The 12144-nt window shown below is 40.3% G+C and overlaps 1 long non-coding RNA gene across 1 annotated transcript in view; it reads left to right on the top strand.

The window, feature by feature from the left end:
• The window catches only part of LOC129619908 (uncharacterized), a 108288-nt gene extending 102112 nt beyond the window's left edge, over positions 1-6176 (top strand). Inside the window, exon 3 of the long non-coding RNA XR_008698285.1 lies at positions 4786-6176. This is a non-coding gene — a long non-coding RNA (uncharacterized LOC129619908). The remainder of the gene's footprint in view (positions 1-4785) is intronic.
• The last annotated feature ends 5968 nt before the right edge of the window (positions 6177-12144 follow it).

The following is a 12144-nucleotide window of genomic DNA, read 5'->3' as shown; positions in this document are numbered from 1 at the left end:
GGAGTTGGTGATGGACAGGGAGGCCTGGCGAGCTGCCATTCATGGGGTCACAAAGAGTCGGACACGACTGAGCGACTGAACTGAACTGAACTGAAAAATTGAGGACAGAGACAATAGTGTTGAAGGAAGGAGACAGTCCAGATAAAAACTGGGGAGGAAAAAGAGCTGGAAAATTTCAGGAAAAAAATCCACCCTTCTTTTTAACACTACACAAGAACTTGAAAGGAAATTGTGCAGTTATTAACTCTGTCTTGAAGCTTGCTTCTTTTTAAACACTAGGAAAAATAAATTCACATTAAAATGAACAATAGTAAGTTAAATACTACATTCACACTTAAAAATAAAATATATAATATACTATTTCAAAAATCTTTTAAAAATTGAGAATATAATACAAGAGATAAATGAACAATATAAGTCAGAATGGGAAAAATTTAGAAATAGTGACAGCACTCAAAAATGATTTAGAAATATAAGATAACTTTTTTCTTTTAAAATTTTTTTGGATTTGTTTAAAGTATAGATGTGTACAGTATTATTTGTTACTAGTGTACAACATAGTGATTTACAATTTTAAAAACTTCTACTCCCTTTGTAGTTACTATAAAATATTGGCTATATTCTCTGTGTTGTGCAATATGTCCTTGTAGCTTATTTATTTTATACATAATAGTTTGTACCCCGAATCCTCTACCACTGTTTTGCCTCTCCCAACCTTTCCTTTCCCTACTGGTAACCATTAGTCTATTGTCTCTAAATATAACTTTTTTGTTATATTCACTAGGCTGTTTTATTTTTCAGATTCCACATATAAGTGGAATCATACAGTATTCCACTTCATTCATTCATTCCATATCATACAGTATTTGTCTGTCTCTGTCTGACTTATTTAACTTAGCATATTACCTTCCAAGTACATGCATTTTGTTGCAAAAAGCAAATTTCATTCTTTTTTATGGCTGAGTAGTATTCCACTGTGTGTATGTGTATGTGTGTGTGTGTGCATTCCACACCTTCTTTATTCCTCAGAACAGACCCCACTTCTGAGCTCCAGCCCCATACTACCCACCTCCGTTGGCTCCCTAACCCCAGCACCCTCTTGTCTTTCCTGGGTCTTCAACTGACTCCTCACTGCCTACCTCCTCTTTAGCTGCCATCCTAGTCTAATACCCCCCATCCCCCTCCCTCCTACCTCTGATGACTTTTTGCACAGCCTCTTCCATCCAAATTGAAATAGAGGAAGTAAAACTGTCACTCTTTGCATAGAGCAAATAGAAAACCCTAAAGTCTTCACCAAAAAACTAATAGAATCAATAAATGAATCCAGTAAAATTGCAGGATACAAGATTAACATATAACAGAAATCTGTTGCTTTTCTATACACTAATAGTAAACTACTAGAAAGAGAATTCAAGAAAACAATACTATTTATAATTGCATCAAAAACAATAAAGTACCTTGGAATACACTTAACTAAGAATATGAAAGACCTATACTCTGAAAACTATGAGACATTGATGAAGGAAACTGAAGACAGTACAAATAGATGGGAAGATATCCCTTGTTCATGGATTAGAAGAATTAATGTTGTTAATATATCCATACTACCAAAAGTAATCTATGTATTTAGTGCAATTCTTATCAAAATACCCTTGACATTTTCCCCAGAATTGTATCAAATAATGCTAAATTTTACATGGGACCACAAAGGACCCCAAACAGCCAAGACAGTCTGTAGAGAAAAGAACAAAGCTGGAGGTATCATGCTCCTGATTTCAGATTCCCCATAAAAGCTACAGTAATTAAAACAACATGGTACTGGCACAAAAAGCAAACACATAATCAGATAAGCTTCTCTAAGACTGGTTGTTCACAAGCCTCTATTCTTCTTCCTGATGGTCACTAGGTTTGAACTTGAACCCAAACCAGCATTTCTCCTTAAGGATTCTACCTCTATTCCTCCACCCTGAAAACAAGAGCAAACACCCCTCAAATTTTTTTAGATAAATTTTCTAGGCTTAACACTATAACAACTCAGAATTAAACTCCCTGGACCCTTTGAGGGCTGCTCATAGCATCTATGTGTTTGAATCTTGTGAGACTTGGCCATGAATAATCTAAGTGGATTCTTCTGCTCAGTAGTTGCCCACCTCACCATTGAGCTGCAGCATCACATCCAGTCTAGCCACAGAGGCCCATCTGGCAGGCCCAGAGAAATGTGGGTAGTGCCTCATTCTCCAGCTGAGGGATTTGGACCCTGACGCACCATGTCTCTCTTGCTGGGCAATTTACACAGCAGCATGGAGTTCTGATATTTTTAAAAAGCCTTTAGAATATGCTCAGGAGCTGCTGTGGAAGTTTTGGCTGCACAAAAGATAAGACATCAGAAATAAAAACACAGGATGAGTGGGTTGAAAAATCCAGACTCTAGTTCTTTTTAAAAATGTATTTATTTTTAATTAGAGGATAGTTGCTTTACAATGTGTTAGTTTCTGCCATATATCAACATGAGTCAAACTTAGGTATACAATACATATGCCTCCTTCCTCCCACCTCCCACTCCACCCCACCCCTCTAGGTTGTCATAGAGCACTGACTTGAGCTCCCTGTGTCCCACAGCAAATTCCCACTGGTTATCTATTGTGCATATGGTGATGGATATGTTTCAGTGCTACTCTCTCAATTCATCCCACCCTCTCTTTTCCCTGCTGTGTCTGCAAGTCTGTTCTCTATGTTTGCATCTCTATTGCTGCCCTGCAGATAGATTCATCAATACCATTTTTCTATATTCCATATATATGCATTAATATACAATGCTTGTTTTTCTCTTTCTGACTTACTTCACTCTGTATGATAGGCTCTAGGTTCAGCCACCTCACTAGAACTGACTCAAATGTGTTCCTTTTCTTGGTCGAGTAATATTCCATTGTATATATGTACCACAACTTCTTTTGACCTGGTAACAGTGTAGAGCAAATTGGAGAAATGTTAAGCAGGGACTGTGATTCTGACAATAGAGGAAAGCTTTCTTCTTCATTTCCCATGGCCTCAACTAGAAACTGCAGTTAAGGAGCAACTTTGAAATGAATGCTTCCCCTGTCTGAGAACAAAAAATAGGGAATAAATGGTGAAAAGATATTGGACAGAATTTGGGGAACTTGATTCAATTTCTAGAGCAAAACAACCACCCTTTTCCTCCTCCTAGTCCCAGGTGTTATTTCCCTGAATTTTGGAGGCAGAAACTGAGCAACAAGGCTGATAGAAAGCTCTTTAAGATATTCTTTTCCTTATAAAACTAGGAATAAAACCACCATATGACCCAGAAATCCCACTCCTAGGCACTTACCCTGAAGAAACCAAAATTGAAAGAGACACATGTATCCCATTGTTCACTGCAGCACTATTTACAATAGCGAGAGCACAGAAGCAGCCTAGATGTCCATAGACAGGTAAATAGATAAAGAAGTTGTGGTACATATACACAATGGAATATTACTCAGCCATAATAAGGAACATATTTGAGTCAGTTCTAATGAAGTAGATGAAGCTAGGGCCTATCATACAGAGTGAAGTAAGTCAGAAAGAGAAAGATAATATCCTAATACATATATACAGAATCTAGAAAAATGGTACTGAAGAATTTATTGGCAGGGAAGCAAAGGATAAACAGGCATAGAGAATAGACCTATGGACATGGGGAGAGGGGAGGAGAGGGTGAGAAGTATGGAAAGAATAACATGGAAGCTTACATTACCATATGTGAAATAGATAGCCAATGGGAATTTGCTGTATGTCTCGGGAAACTCAAACAGGGGCTCGGTATCAACCTAGAGGTGGGGATGGGGAGGGAGATGGGAGAGAGGTTCAAGAAGGAGGGGATATATGTATACCTATGGCTGATTCATGTTGGGGTTTGACAGAAAACAGTAAAATTCTGTAAATCAATTATCCTTCAATTAAAAATTAGTTTTTTAAAAAAGAACAATAATAACAGCAAAAATGATACACCCTTTCCTCTTCGTATCTATAGGATTTGTGTAGCTCACATCGCTTGACACCTGCTCTGCCCAAGGCACAGAGTCATAGATGAAGGCTTTTAAATTAAAATGGAGACTGTTTTGTTTGTTTATCTGGAGAAGACTGTCAACTAAAACAGTTTAAAAAATCCAGTCAGTCTGATTTTATTCTACCCAGTCATGGCATACCCCTTGGGAACATTTAAGTTTGATTTTGATTGGAATGCCTTGCTAAGAGCATCTGTCCTTGCCTCTTGCAGGTACCCTGCCCCCACCTGCGTTCATTTTGTAATATATACTACCTAGGATCAGGGCTGATGGACATCTGTAACCAGCACGTTTCTCTTCACATACAGCATTTTTACTGGAACTTCAGTCTGTTTTGCAATAAAGCTTACTTTCTGGTATTTACTGACTTCTTTAGCTTGGACACCAATTCCAGTAATGAGGCTGAAACCATGGCATGATTGATTTACAGAGGCTGATGTTAGCTGCTTAGATTGGCACGTTCTAGGGGCCCTCCATGAAATGATTTTCCTATTGACTGCTATCACTTTATGGTAGGTGAAAAGTCAAGTCCACAAGAAGCCCTCTGACATACTTCTAGCTTTCAACTGTCCACGGTAATGAGGAGCAGGCAGGCTGCCCTATAGTTCTCAATGAAGCATCAAGTGAAGTTCTGATGGCCTAGAAATAATAGCAGTCTCTGGGTCCATGCACCCATGGATCGGTTATGCATTTGTCAGTGGTACTCTCTGCAATTTTCCAGGGTAGTGGGTGGGAGAGGAGTACCCACCTGCTGAACAACCCATCCATACCCACTGGGCTCCTGATGTCAAGATTCAAAAGAGGACTCCAAGAACCACCGAGAGCTCAAGTGTGGAGGCAACCCAGCTCGTCTGCTCTGCGGAGACACTGGCAGCCCTGGCATTGAATCCTGTGCAAGGACAGCCTTCCTCCAGCCTCTGCATAGAATTCTTCTCAGTGTAAGGCAGACCCACTGACAATGAAGCTCTGATGAGTGGAGGAACGGCTAGCAGTGGGGAGAACCTGCTGTGTACGGGGACTCTGAAGGTCAGGGATGCAGTGGGTAGGCCATCCCAAAGAAACAAGTCTGCTGGCTGGGTCCCTGTGGGAAGATGTGGAGAGAGTGCTTTCTCTTCACTTGCTTTCTTATTTTGTTGTGTCTCAAAGCACTGTCATGGCCCAGGACATGGAGCTAGCACACTTATTTAAGAACTCCTATTTTTGTTTTCTTTTGGAAAACTATTAAGAAGGTTTTGTGTGCCAGAGTGGGTTGGATGTTGGGACATATGTGTAAAAACCACTCAGTGGATTCAGAAAGACACTGAAGCTGGGAGTGATTAACATGACAAGAGGTAGTCTTAGAAGTCAAATAAAAATTGAGGAAAGCTACTATATCACACAGGGAACTCTGCTCAATGTTATGTGGCAGCCCAGATGGGAGGGGAGTTTGTGGGAGAATGGATATGTGTATATGTATGATTGAGTCTCTTCACTGTGCTCCTGAAAGTATCACAACATTATTCATCGGCTATGCTCCAGTACAAACTAAAAAGCTTAAAATAAACAAATAATTAAAAAAAAAACAAAATTGAGGAAAGAACTTTTTCAAGTGAAAGTTTGTGGGAAACATCCTGTTAATTAATGCAAATGAACAAATTGATTTGGATCATTGATGATGAAATAGCAATACCGTCTAAGCTTGCACAGGCATGTTTTCCATCGATCGTCTGATCCTAAAATGACCCTTGTTAAGTGCGATTGACAAGGTAATAGGTCAGGTGACTCTCCCAGGTAACACAGCTAGGGAGAGAGGCCTGGAGAGATGGTCCATAGGGTGAAAGGGCACTGGTTAAGAGTCAGATCTGCTTTCTGATTTGAATGAACTAATTAATTCAGCAACAGTAGGCAAGTAAGGGTTTCCCAGGTGGTGCTAGTGGTAAAGAATCCACCTGCCAATGCAGAAGACATAAAAGATGCAGGTTCGATGCCTGGATCCAGAAGATCCCCTGGAGGAGGGCATGGCAACCCACTCCAGTATTCTTGCCTGGAGAATCCCATGGACAGAGGAGCCTGGCGGGCTACAGTCTCTGGGGTCGCAAAGAGTCAGACACGACTGAAACGACTTAGCACGCACTCACGCAAGCGTGTAAATCACTTAATTGCTTAAAAGTTTCCTCACTCATAAAACGAGGAAGCTTGTGAGATTAATTGTCCTCAACCCTCTCTGCACTTGAGATCCTTCCTTCCCACAGGAGAGTTTTAAAAACTATTAAATCCCAGATGTTAGACCACCCCAGCTCGACTGAAAGTGAATCTTTGTGAGCTGGGCCCTTAAGCATCGTACCTTTGCTTGCTGGTTTGTTTGCTTCCAAGTTGCCCAGGAGAACCTCTGAATTGGATGATTTCTGAGGTGACTTCCAGCTCTTCCATTTGACATTATTCTATTTCCCAAGTCCTCTATTTAGGGCCAGATTTTTTTTGATAATTTTTATTTATTTGGGTGCACTGGATCTCAGTTGCAGGGCACACAGGATCTTTGGTTGAGGCATGTGAAATCTGGTTCCCTGACCAGGGATCAAACCCAACCCCTGGCACTGGGAGTCTTAGCCACTAGACCACCAGGGAAGTCCCAGAGCCAGGTATTTTAAGTCCGGCTACTTTTCGTTGTGTTGGTTCCTACAATGTGAAGACTTGGTGAGAGATTCAGTGGACTTGTTTGCTCACAAGAGCAAACAGGGGATAGGAATGCTTGAACACTGATGCCTGTCTCATGCTACTGATATTTCCACTAACATCCCAAAGGCTCCTGAAAATGTCAGTCTCATGTAAAGTAAGAACTCACCTGTGTAAGAGGAAAACAGTAAATTTGTGTTGAAACATAACATCAGTTTAAGGAAAAGTCAAAACAGAGCAAGGAACAACTGTCATTTTTTAAGTTATACGAATATATTGAAACTTTTCTGGCAAGAAGGAGGATCTTTAGGAAGAAATAGAACTTCAAATGTCACAGCTCATTGAAGGAGGAAGTATTAATCCTCACATCCCTAGGAATACTGGTCCTTTCAACAAGAAACTAATAGTCATTTTAAGCATATATCAATTTGATTTGTAACTTAATGAAAATGCTAAAAGCCTGGGGAATATTTCATTGTTGGATTTTTCCTCAGCACCCTAATTTTAACCATCTGGCATTATTTGCGAGGTATCATCAAGTCCATTTTCTGAATGGAAGAAAAGGCCACTTAATGGGGAATATACATTGTATTTTAAAGTTAGCGCATAATTTGCTGATCAGAGGCAGCTTTTTGTGCACTATGTTTGACATATAGCAATTACACAGATCTGGAGAAGGAAATGGCAATCCATTCCAGTATTCTTGTCTGGGAAATACCATGGACAGAAGAGCCTGGCGGGCTACAGTCCATGGGGTTGCAAAAGACTTAGACATGACTTAATCATTAAACAACAACAACAGTTACACAGATACTGGTAAAAGTTTTTTAAGCGTTAAAAAAAAAGCAGTGTTTCTTGAAATGTGTTTCTTGGAATACTATTTCCATCGGGGAGGAAAAGGTTTTCTGAATAACTGTGGGAAAAAGTCAAATAAAGTTATACAGGTTACTTTACAGCAAGTCTGGTCCATCTATAAAATACTTACACTCCTTGGGCATCTCCAATGATGGGAACGCAATGCACCAGTTTCTGACCTGAGAACCATTTTTCTATTGTGAAGCATCCCACAAACTTAGGACACTTACAACAGCTTTGGAAAACAATTAACCAGAAATAGAAAGATGTATCCCTCCTAATACTTACATGGAATTTTCCCACCATAAAGCATCCATGTTGAATTTTGATAGTAAATGTTTGCATAAGGTTACAAAGATCAGAGCAGAATAAGTCATTCTCTAGCTACTTCCAATGTATTGAGTGTTTTCCACAGAAACTCTCCCAGAGGTGATAACCCTAAACACCTATTTAACAACTGAGATGTTGTGAAGATAGTACAAATCAAGAAACAAAAAGAGCACGGTTTCAGAAGGAATAATGGATTCAATTAAAGTTATCGATAAGTCATTTACCCAGAAGCAGATAAGTCAGCCCCTTATCAGTTAAAGTCAGAAATAATGTGCCATCAGAAGATTGAAAGAATACTCAAATACTTGCTTAATTTGCTGCTGCTGTTGCTAAGTCACTTCAGTCATGTCTGACTCTGTGTGACCCCATAGACGGCAGCCCACCAGGCTCCCCCGTCCCTGGGATTCTCCAGGCAAGAACACTGGAGTGGGTTGCCATTTCTTTCTCCAATGCATGAAAGTGAAAAGTGAAAGTGAAGTCACTCAGTTGTGCCTGACTCTTAGCGACCCCATGGACTGCAGCCCACCAGGCCCTCCGTCCATGGGATTTTCCAGGCAAGAGTACTGGAGTGGGGTGCCATTGCCTTCTCCTTGGTAATGGTAATTATCTATTCAAAGAATGCTCCATATTTGTACTTAGGTGTACAACTGTTTTAGGTAGTGAAAAATATGCTTGCAAAACTAAATTGGAACTCAATTTTGTTTTGATACCATTACCAGTTTAGTTAACGACTACATAAGTGATGAAATTATGGGTAGCATATTTTAAATTAAGATTGCCAACCTAAATGTTTGAGAAATAAACACAATTTATGCTTGTTCAGAATTGGCAGGAAGCATTTGAAACTGGACTATGTTTTGCATGAAACTATCCCCCGGCTCACAGAGTTCCTCCCTGGGGTTAGGAATAACAAGGATGAGTGAAATCATCAGATAATTCAAAAGTTTAGTTTGAGTTCACAGTTCCAATTTCCTCCTCTAGCAAATCGTATCACTGCTGCTAAAAAGTAGGAAACAAGACCAATTTTAGTTTTGTTATTTTTTTTCTACTCCTGTTTATACATTAATTTTGTGAGCAATGCAAGTTCATAAAGCAGTGGCACAGTGGAGAGAAAGTTCTCTCTCTTTCTCACACACACACATAAGAACATCAGGGAAGAAAGTCTACTGGCTGGGAAATGGTACCCTGCATTAAGCAAAAGAGAGCTGGCAAAATTAGAAATCAAAGCAATGCTGACTGACTGAAATGCTCCTGTTGATATTATTAAAATGCCTACTGGAAGACTGCCCACTTTTTATTCACAGATCTGAACTCAGGAATACACATGCACGCTTTTACCAAAACTAAGGGAATCAACAAGTTTATATGTGTTAGTAACAATACTTTATGGTGGGGTCTCTGGATCATTCTTTACTTTAAATAAGAGGAGGTGGAAGATTCCAGAAGAGCACTCTGAACTCACAATCATAGTGCCAAGCACCAAGTAGGTCTACAGCAATTGTCACTTCATGGACGAAAGGATGACAAATTGAAGGCATGGCAGAAAGAGGGGTGTTGGTTTCAATGTTAGCCTAGTTCTTATTTTATGGTTGTTTCATTATGTCTTACTTCTTAATTTTGTGAACTTACAAATACCTCATTCCATCTAGGTCTAGAATCTTTCTTTGCTGCCCTCTATTTTTTCTTGTCCCTGCTCCCTACTGATAGAATGCCCTGAGGCCAATTGCTTTCCCAATTTTCCTGCTTTCCAAGTCCTACCTACTCTTGCATCCTCTGTTAGCTCATTCTCCTATCATCCTCTGACCACTGTGTGGAGAGACAATCAAAACCAGAGTCACCGATTTCCTGGACACTCACCTATTTTTTTTTAGTTAATTAATTTATTTTAATTGGAGGCTAATTACTTTACAATATTGTGGTGGTTTTTGCCATACATCAACATGAATCAGCCACGGGTGTCCATGGGGACACTCACCTGTTGTTCTTGACTTTCTCCCTGTTGGGTCTGGCCCCATAGTTCATTCCCATGGCTCTAGTTTCTCTGACCTTCTGCAACTCTGGAGTTCACTGAGCATGTGCAAGGGTCCTGTCCCAAGGTATGGTCGTGAATGTGAATCTGTGCATGATCAGTTGCTTCAGTCGTGTCTGACTCTTTGTGACCTCATGGACCATAGCCCGCCAGGCTCCTCTGTCCATGGGATTCTCCAAGCAAGAATACTGGAGTGAGTTGCCATGCCCTACTCCAGGGGATCTGCCAGACCCAAGGATCAAACTCACATCTCCTACGTCTCCTGCATTGCAGTCAGATTCTTTACCCACTGAAGCATCAGGGAAGCCCTGCATCTACTTAAACTGGAGGTATTTTAAAATAAATATGAACTGGTCTGTTCCTCTCCCCCAGCTCCAATGGCATAAGCACCATGACAAGTGCATGGACATACCCCTAGTTCATGAGAAGACTCCTCACACGCACCCAGGCCATATAGCCCTGGGAGGAGCTCTGTGTAACGGCAGGTTCCTAGAGGTTCTAAGAGGTGGGAGGATTCTGAGGCACAGCCAGGCTCAGGAACTCCAGGGCTACATATCATATTCTTCATATCGAGTTGGCTTCCAAACACCAACTGTGAGTCATCTGACTGAAGAGCTTGGATCTCAAGTTGTAGTTTCTGTTATATTTTGCTATTGGTATTTTGTTACATCTTAGACTTTTGGAAAAAATTTTAAAACATATCTCACTTTCAAATGTAATATGGTGCAAATAATGTATAAAACAGTAAGTCATTCCCTCAAAAAATTAAAAATCGAATCAGCATATGATGCAGCAATCCACTCCTGGGTATATACTCAAAATAATTGAAAGAAGGGTCTTGAAGAGATATTTGTTCACCCATGTTCATGATGACCAAAAGATGGAAACAACCCAAATGTCCATTGATGGAAAAATGGGTAAACAAAATGTGGCATAATACAAAAGTACATTATTCAGCCTTTAAAAGGAAGGAATTCTGATATATGCTGCAAGATGGATGAACCTTGGGGACAGGATACTAAATGAAATTAGCTAGTATGATTACTGCAGGAAATTACTGTATGATTCCATTTTATACGAGTTACCTAGAGTAATCAAGGTAGCCCTGCTTCATTTTGTACTCCAAGGCCAAATTTGCCTCTTACTTCAGGTATCTCTTGACTTCCTACTTTTGCATTCCAGTCCCCTATAATGAAAAGGACATCTCTTTTGGGTGTTAGTTCTAGAAGGTCTTGTAGATCTTCATAGAACCATTCAACTTCAGCTTCTTCAGCATTACTGGTTGGGGCATAGACTTGGATTACCACAATATAGAAAGGTTTGCCTTGGAAACGAACAGAGATCATTCTGTCATTTTTGAGATTGCACCCAAGTACTGCATTTTGGACTCTTTTGTTGACTATTATGGCTATTCCATTTCTTCTAAGGGATTCTTGCCCACAGTAGTAGATATAATGGTCATCTGAGTTAAATTCACCCATTCCAGTCCATTTTAGTTCACTAATTCCTAAATGTCAATGTTCACTCTTGCCATCTTCTGTTTGACCACTTCCACTTTGCCTTGATTCATGGACATAACGTTCCAGGTTCCTATGCACTATTGTTCTTTACAGCATCGGACTTTACTTTCATCACTGGTTACATCCACAACTGGGTATAGTTTTTGCTTTGGCTCCATCTCTTCATTCTTTCTGGAGTTATCTCTCCACTGATCTCCAGTAGTATATTCGGCACCTACCAACCTGGGAGTTCATCTTTCAGTGTTCTTTCTTTACCTTTACATACTGTTCATGGGGTTCTCAAGGCAAGAATACTGAAGTGGTTTGCCATTCCCTTCTCCAGTGGACCATGTTTTGTCAGAACTCTCCACCATGACCCGTCCATCTTGGGTGGCCCTACATGGCATGGCTCATAGTTTCATTGAGTTGGACAAGGCTGTGGTCCATGTGATCAGTTTGATTAGTTTTCTGTGACTGTGGTTTTCATTCTGTCTGCTCTCTGGTGGATAAGGATAAGAGGCTTATGGAAGCTTCCTGGGAGTTGGTGATGGACAGGGAAACCTGGTGTGCTGCAGTCCATGGAGTCACAAAGAGTCGGACATGACTGAACGACTGAACTGACTGAGAGTAATCAAATTCATAAAGACAGAAAGTAGACTGGTGGTTTCCAGGGCCTGAGGGAAGAATAGAGAGGAAAGTGTTATCAGAGTTTCAG

The sequence above is a fragment of the Bubalus kerabau genome, chromosome 9 (assembly GCF_029407905.1).
Source record: "Bubalus kerabau isolate K-KA32 ecotype Philippines breed swamp buffalo chromosome 9, PCC_UOA_SB_1v2, whole genome shotgun sequence".
NCBI classification, from domain to species: Eukaryota; Metazoa; Chordata; class Mammalia; order Artiodactyla; family Bovidae; genus Bubalus; species Bubalus kerabau.
Note: the sequence above shows the minus strand (reverse complement) of the source record. Positions and strands in the feature narration are given on the sequence as shown.